Here is a 9,075-nt window from a genome sequence, read left to right on the forward strand (position 1 = left end):
CCTTAGCCTCTGGTTCCAAGTATTAGCTTTCTCAGTTAAGGAAGTCTAGTAAAAAGATTTTTATAGTGGCAAGAAGCATAGAGGAGATTGTGGAAAGAATATGGAAAATACTTACTCATTTTGACTCCTTCACTCAAGATTGTCAGCAAAACTACTACAGCCTTCCTCACCAAGGATGCTTATCTTGGAGCAGCATGTCCTTAGTACCCCGTTCCAGGACAGAGTAACCTTTACCACTCACGCTCCTGTTCTCCTTCCCTGATAGGTCAGGCTCAATGCCCAGGCATGGGATGTCACCCAGCCTTCAGGATCTAGTGTACATCTGGCTCCAGGGAGTTGAGCACTCTTGGGACCCTTAAATCAGAAGAACTTGTGGTAGCAAACAGCGTCTGGACTTAGGTGCAACAGACAGTTGTGTGGGCTGGTATAACTGGAACAGAGTTATGAGGAGTGATGGGCAGGCAGGGACAAACTTCAGCAGATTTTTTGCATACGTCTGGTGGATGCAACAGGCAAGTGTAGATTAAGTGGCTATTCTGGGGGTCTGGCTGGCAATACCAAGCCATTGCCAGGAGTTTACAAATGCAAAATGGGCATCATATACAAAACCACTTATTTCTCAGGTTATGCTTAGTAAGGGTGCAGTTAAGCACATCAGGCTGTTTTATTCATGTCTGTGTTCCATCAGCTTCCACAGGCACAGGGAGCCCATTCATGCAAAAGGCAGTTGTGGTTTTCTGCAACCTGTGTTGCTCCAGAGAACCTGGAAGCAGCTTCTTCAGCTCAGGAGGGAAGATCTGTTGGCAGCACCATTCAGTATGCTGAATCATAACTTCCTCCTATTTGTCTAGTAATCCAAAATATCTTCTAGGAAAAATGAGACAGACAGGTCTTGTATTCCAGCTCCTATGAGGAAAGACATTTCCACCAGAAAAGAAAAGGAAAAAAGAAAAGGAAAAAAAAAGTGTCTTCATACTTCGAAAGAAACTATCATTACTATTTCTGGATAAGTTGTAAACTGTATTTGTGTCTTCTGATTTTTAATTATAAATGCAACACTAAAATGCCACCAGCATAAGTAATTATGATACTTGTTATCATGTGACATCTTCCATTTTGACAACCAACAAAAGAAGAAAAATGTAAGCAAAAGACTTACTTTATTGGCTGTGCAGACAAATAAAGCAATTTATTGAAGTCCACAGTGCCAAAAAGGTGGTCCGTTGCTTTCATGAAAAATGGTTCAAGGTTCAATAGATAACAAAAACCCCACATTAATTTATGGGTGGGCAGTGATTTTTTTTAAATGCATGGGAAGACTCTTAAGGACTATTCACGCTGAACTGTTTTGTGCTACTGCTTCAGACCAGCACTCAGCTCTTTGATGTGTTTGTTTATGAAATTACACTTTACATGCAGCCTTCTGCATGGTAGTTTAGTTTAAGAGGCCCTGGAGCTCTCTGTAGTCAGACCAGCTGAGCAGAAAATGCTGTCTACACCACAAAGTATTAGTGAACTATGGGCTGAAACAGCCAAACTAAATTTCCTAGTATCAATAGAGTTTGGTATTGCACTACTTTCTATATATTGACATACTTCAAAGTTAAATCTTGCAAGGAATGTGAAGATTACCACCTTCCTCAACTGGTAAACTAGTACTGGATCTTCCTCTTGCAGCATTCAATTGTTTCTCATAGCTCCTTTGGAAGGTGTAGTGATGGTGGTGTAGTTCTTACAAACTGAATGCTGCTGACCAGGTTGTGTGGATTCTTAAGAAAAATCTTCTTCAACATCTTTCTTTTGTCATCATGTATCGAAACTGCTGTGTCCCAGTGCCATTTCCCCGCTGCCTTTCTCACTGGTGGCTTGATGCCAGTAAGTGCTTTGCGCCTCTGGAAGTGGACAGGTTATGCAGCATCTTATATGTCCTCCTGTTTTGTAAGCCACAAATGACTATCAGATGTAGGAGTTATTTTGTCTTCTCAAGTTGCAGATATTAATTTTTTACTCTGTAGGACTTAACAGTCTTATGTGCACCTCCTGTGGAGTTAAGATGTTTCTGTGGAAAGTTTCTGTACCTTTTTATTTTCCTTACTTTATAACAAACAGAGCAAGAGTACCAATGCTACTTATCCTTACATGTACTAAGGCTGTAGGAGAGCTCCATTCCCATTATGAGTTCTGGTCTTAGCTGCTGTAAAGTCTTACTTCAAAGAACAACCCTGGTACACACATGCAGTAGTACAACAGGACTGGAAGCAAGTACAGAGAAAAAAAGTAATAGTAGCTGATGAGCTGGAGTCTTGGGCCTGCAAATGCAGAAGAGACAGGGCATGGCCAGACACATACCATAGGGGACAGAAGGGGCAGGTTGGGAACCCAGGCCGTGCCTGCCCTTCAGGCATCTCCCACGGCGCAAGGTTGCTAAACTGTAATTACCAGCTAGCAGTGGCCAGCTGATTTCTAAGAAACACACTGAAAGAAGTATGGTGGTATCTCCCGTGTTGGCAGACAGCATCTAGGGCTACAACTGGAACAACCAGTTACTCCATTACTTTCTTTACTTAGTCACCTCAGTGGGACTGAAACCAGGAGGGCATCCATGAAGCTCTGTGAGGTGGAGTGTGGAGGGAATGGTCAAGAAACATTTAAAACAATTCCAGATATTAATGCCTTGGAAATGACATACAGAAAACTTACTCATAAGGGTGTCAAGAGTTATTAAAATAAGGGTTTCAGGTGACCCAGGGTGTCTTGCTCTTTTAGAAAGGTTCTGGCCATGCCATCTTCAGTGTACCCTGTCTCAATAGGTGAAAAAACCAGAAAGTTTCATTGTACTGTGTAGCTGAGAATTTTGGTTCTTCTTTTGCATTTTTCAGGGGGAAGGTGAATCTGAGAGACAAAGCAGCAAGTCATCTAGTCACTGCAATGCCTGTTTTAGTCTCTGGAGAACCTTAACATAGTGGGATTGGGCTTAGTCATGGCTAGCTTAACCACCTACAGTCCTGACTTCTGTCCTGCTGTAACTATACACCTAATAGTAATTTAATTAAAGCAGAGGCCTTTTGTGCATAGTGGTTTATCTCTATAAGGATCATGCAAAGTCAGGATAATTGGAACATGGACGTGTTCTGTATTGAGAAACTACTAGGAAAAATGGCTGTCTTAAGAGGCAGGATGGCATAAAAATATTGTCTAAACCTCAGTGAGGAAAAGAGGAGTTCCTGTTCTCCATTAAAAAAACGCCATAGTATATACACTGTAATACTTGTTTGATATGTTTGAAGCCAGTGAAGAACAACTTTTGAAACTAGTTATTTGTACACTATTTAGAATGCAACAATTTGCATTCTGAGTAATCAACTAGGATTGACATAAAAATAAAGGTGGAAGACATTTCTCCACAAGGTGCACTGTTCTTCCACATTGCAGTACGATGCAGAATTGTATCTGTGCTCCTAATCTGCTGATCTGTCCTGAAGTAAAAATCTGTCAATGAACACAATTCACTGAAGGCCAAACTGCTAATCTATGCAAAAGAGTTTCTTTTGTACCTGCAGAATCTGTGGTGCAGGCTGAGTCAGTCATGGGCCCGTGTAGGGGACATGGACCTGTCAAGTCACACAACGTGGCTAGGTTTCACTCCTGACCTTCAGGACAACTAATTTGCCATTTCTACTTGATACTGGATTGTCATTTTAATTTTGAATGTTGGGTTGTAGATAAAGTGAAAAGAGAAATATTCTTCTGGCATGTGAAAGTACATAAACAGGAAACAAAAATACATCTCTGAAAACTGTTTGTTTGTTTTGTTTTAATCAATGGCTGTGTTTTTTAGTAATGCAGTATTTCTTGGGAAGATGTCTCCAGATGGGAAGGCAGTGTTTTTTCATGCATGTTTTTAAGTTTCTAAGCTGATTGGTACATGCTTGAGTTGTGTTTCTTGAAACTAATACAGTAGCTCATGGGAACATGGAATAAGAAAGGTGAGTGGATTTCCAAGTTTGAAACACCATGACTGTGAGAGGTGCAATATGTGCAATTCTTAACAAAGATGTTGGGGAAAAAAAACCAAAAGTGAGCAATTCACACACAGTCTCTACATGAATGTTTGTTTAACTTTTGCAACTCACTGTTTGAAGTGTAAGATATTTTTGTCTCATGCAAATCTAAGTCACTGCTTAAAAAAAACTCTACTGTGATAATCTAAGTCTTCAGTATGATACTGAAGGTGAGTTCACACACAGTAGGAAAGAGTGCAACAAGGATTCCAGTTGGAGGTGCTTATTGTAAATGCAGACAGTTTCTTCTTTAAATTCCTTTTCAGGACAGTAATGCTAGTTTTAACAACACATATTTGAGTGTAATTCAAGAACAGTAGCAGAGACTTTCTCAATGGTATTTGTTGAGTCTTATGGCTTCTTTTGATATAGAAGTTATAACTCTCTTAAAAAGAAATATAAGCATGGGAAAGAAGATATGCTATAAATACCTTGCAGCACATAAAGAAATGTTTGTTGAGCTCAGTGGGGGTGTGTTGTTAGCAATAATCAGCAGTTGACTAAGCCGAGAAGTAGCTTGTTTCTGAAACAAAGATTGCAAGTGTTTGGTGGCATTTGTTTGTGGAGCTAAGCCACTTTTCCAACATATTTGCATTCATTTGTATAATGTCAAGAAAAAAATACTTCCAGATACTTCTTAATAACTATTGAAGCCCTAGCATGCAGTCTGGACTTTGGAATGGTTTAAAAAATGAAGCAGTGGAAGAGGACAGAGAAAGGCAAGATAATCAGATGGTGTTGACTTATCGTTTTAACACTGGGAGTAGCAGCAAGCACATCAGGAGGCAAAAAACAGTGTACGTTTTCCCTTATATTTGCTACGTTACCATCCTATAAAATGTTATTGGGTAAAGTATGTAGGTTGCTCTTGAATCTTCTACCCAGCTCCAGCATGACTCAGATAATTTGCTTGAATACACTGGATCTCATTCCCTTCTGTTGTTTGTTTTTTCACAGTGACAGCTAGGTTTAATTTAATAACTGTATGTATAGTAACTCACTTTTTTGGGGGGAAATAACATAACTAACTGCAAACTGCTGTGATCATCTGGATCTGTAACTGTAAATTGAACAAGGGAGTAGACTTGTTATCCTGAGACTTGTGCTTTTCATGTCTGTAAACCAGAGCACTGAATGCAGAAGTAACAGGAATGTATGTGAGACTCGCAGTACTCACTGAGATATGTATTTCATAAGCCAGTGAATGAAGTGGAAGGGATAAATCACAACTAGGACACGCTAATCAACATTTCATAGAATGCTGCTCCACTGTGTCCTCCCATCAGGAAAACATGTACTGAGTTCTTACCAGCCAGGAATGTGAAATTTCTGAGGACACAAAACAGCTGTGAGAATTTAACAGCATTGTTTTTTTCTTCCTCACATTTATGGTACAAAGAAAATACATGCAATATCCTTATTTTTGCTCTGATATCCATAAATGCATATGTTTATATTTTCGATTTTTAATATTTTTCGATTTGTGATCATTAAACAACCCTGAAAATGCGACTTTTGTATATCTGACTGAAGTAATTGTGCAAGAAAGTGAAGAGAAGAAGAAATATACCAAGAAGTACACACTTATCAGTGACAGCTGGAAGGTAGTGCTGAAATTGGAGAGTCACTCTAAAAGACAATTAGACTTTGCCATCTCCCGTCAGAAGATCTCATGTTATGTAGGTGAGGAGAGTCAGAGATTGGTACCAAAAGCAAAGCAGAAAAACTAGAAGAGGAAAAAGATCTGGTTTAAATATTACAGTAGGAAGGTGATCTTAAAATAGATTTGGGATAGATGAGACGTGCAAGATGAGTGGGTGTAGTAACATAGAAAAGTGGGCTATCAATGCAGTACTGTACATAGAAATTTGAATTAACATCATTACAGGAATAAAGCTACATTATTTCTGGTATGCTTTAAAGCTTTCCATTTACTTGCATCATCTGATGCTTCGGCAAATGCTCTGAACTCATCAAGTGGCTGATGGATGTGTTTGTAAAGGCTTGGATAGTCACTTTATACGCAACGATAAGCACGCTGTTGTACTTAACAAGATCAGTGAAGCAATCAGAAAAGAAATATATAATTGTGTAGTATGGGTCTGTAAGCATGGTACTGCCTAGGCTTTTTAAGTTTAATGAACCAGCTCTTCAGCTGCTGAATATTCTTGTTACAGTCTCATCATGGATTTTAAAACCAAAATCTTGATTCCACAGTCTCCTTGGAGAATCCATGGCTCTTATTCTCTTAAAAAGTCTGCATCTCTTATGTGTTAATGGTTGAGATCAGCCATTTGCTTCATTTTCATTGTAAAGGAAGGCCAGAGTCTGATTTCCTTACCCATTCTCTGAACACCATATCCCCTGCAAGCTGTCTCATCAGCCTTCATTTGCTCTCTGGGGCATGCATGGTCTTAAAATAGCTGAAATAATCCTGTAAAACAAACACTTTGCCAGCCATTTTCCTGTTCTGTTAGGGTGATGCAAAAGTAATTGAGGTTTTGGACCATGAATTTTAAGTCATTATAACTGGGTTCAAACATCTTTATTAATCAAAATAGGAACCGTTACAAGAAACACATTTTTGCCAATGAGAAAAAAGTTCGTTTATTCCTGTAGCATGAAAATCTGTGCTTAAGGTTTCAAGAAACTCTTGGAAAGCATTTCCTGCATCCTGCTGATTGTGGAGGTGTTTTCCCTGCAAAAAGTTGTTGAGATGCTTGAAGAAGTGATAGTCAGTTGATGAGAGGTCAGGTGGATATGGCAGATGAGGCAAAACTTGGTAAACCAATGTGTTCAACTTTTGAAGTGTTGGTTGTGCAATGTGCGGTCGGGCATTGTCATGGAGAACAATTGGGTCCTTTCTGTTAACCAACACCGGCTGCAAGTGTTGCATTTTTTGGTGCATCTCATCGATTTGCTGAGTGTACTTCTCATAGGTGATGGTTTCACGGGGATTCCAAAAGCCGTAGTGGATCAGACTAACAGCTGACCACCAAGCAGTGACCGTGACCTTCTTTGATGCAGGCTTGGCTTTGGGAAGTGCTTTGGAGGTTCTTCTTGGCCCAACCATTGAACTGATCATCACTGGTTGTCATATAAAATCCACTTTTCGTCTCACGTCACAATCCAGTTGAGAAAAGGTTTGTTGTTGTGTAGAGTAAGAGAAAACGACACTTCAGAACAACTATTTTTTTGATTTTCGATCAGCTCACGAGGCACCCACTTATTGAGCTTTTTTACCTTCCAATTTGCTTCCAAATACCAAACAACCGTACCCCTGAGGCCCCAGAGCAAGTCAGGACAATGGAGGAGTTTGCCTTGGTTGATGAGGACTGGGTTAGGGACCAATTAGGCGGTCCGGACATCCATAAATCCATGGGTGCAGATGGGATGCACCCACGGGTGCTGAGGTAGCTGGCTGAGGTCATTGCTGGACCACTCTCCAACATCTTTGCCAAGTCTTGAGAAATGAGAGAGGTGCCTGAGGACTGGAGGAAAACAAATGTCACTCCAGTCTTCAAAAAGGGCAAGAAGGAGGACCTGGGTAACTATAGACCGGTCAGCCTCACCTCCATTCCTGGGAAAGTGATGGAACAACTTATCCTTGGTGCCATCTCAAGGCATATCAAGGATAAGAGGATCATTAGAGGCAGTCAACATGGCTTCACCAAGGGGAAGTCATGCTTGACCAATCTCATAGCCTTTTATGAGGACATAACGGTGATGGCAGAATGGTGGATGTGGTCTACCTTGACTTCAGTAAAGCATTTGACACAGTCTCCCACAGCATCCTCACAGCTAAATTGAGAGAGTGTGGTCTGGACAATCGGGTAGTGAGGTGGACTGCGAACTGGCTGAAGGAAAGAAGCCAGAGAATCGTGGTCAATGGGGCGGAGTCTAGCTGGAGGCCTGTATCTAGTGGAGTGCCTCAAGGGTCAGTACTGGGGCCAGTATTGTTCAATATATTCATCAATGACTTGGATGAAGGAACAGAGTGCACTGTCAGCAAGTTTGCTGATGATACTAAGCTAGGAGGAGTGACTGACACACCAGAAGTCTGTGCTGCCATCCAGCGAGACCTAGACAGGCTAGAGAGTTGGGCAGGGAAAAATTTAATGAAATATAACAAGGGCAAGTGTAGAGTCTTACATCTGGGCAGGAACAACCCCAGGTTCCAGTATAAGTTGGGGAATGACCTATTAGAGAGCAGTGTAGGGGAAAAGCACCTGGGGGTCCTGGTGGACAGCAGGATGATCATGAGCCAGCACTGTGCCCTTGTGGCCAGGAAGGCCAATGGCATCCTGGGGTGTATTAGGTCGAGAGAGGTTCTCCTTCTCCTCTACTCTGCCCTGGTGAGACCACACCTGGAATATTGTGTCCAGTTCTGGGCCCCTCAGTTCAAGAAGGACAGGGAGCTGCTGGAGAGAGTCCAATGTAGGGCAACAAAGATGATTAAGGGAGTGGAGCATCTCCCTTTTGAGCAAAGGCTGAGGGAGCTGGGTCTCTTTAGCTTGGAGGAGACTGAGGGGTGACCTCATTAACGTTTACAGATATATAAAGGGCAAGTGTCATGAGGATGGAGCCAGGCTCTTCTTGGTGACAGCCAATGACAACAAGGGACAGAGTGTGCAAACTGGAACATAGAAGGTTCCATTTAAATTTGAGAAGAAACTCCTTCTCAGTGAGGGTATCAGAACACTGGAACAGGCTGTCTAGGGGGGTTGTGGAGTCTCCTTCTCTGGAGACATTCAAAACCCGCCTGGACACATTCCTGTGTAGCCTCATCTAGGTGTTCCTGCTCCAGCAGGGGGATTGGACTAGATGATCTTTTGAGATCCCTTCCAATCCCTAACATTCTGAGATTCTGCATAGTGGTTGATGTTGAGTTCTTCGGCAGCTTCTCATGTAGTTGTAAGAGGATCAGTTTCCATGATTGCTCTCATTTGGTTGTTGCCAACTTCCGCTGGCTGCCACTGTGCTCCTCATCTTCAAGGCTCTCATCTCCTTTGCG

This window comes from Nesoenas mayeri (assembly GCF_963082525.1).
Source record: "Nesoenas mayeri genome assembly, chromosome: Z".
NCBI lineage: Eukaryota > Metazoa > Chordata > Aves > Columbiformes > Columbidae > Nesoenas > Nesoenas mayeri.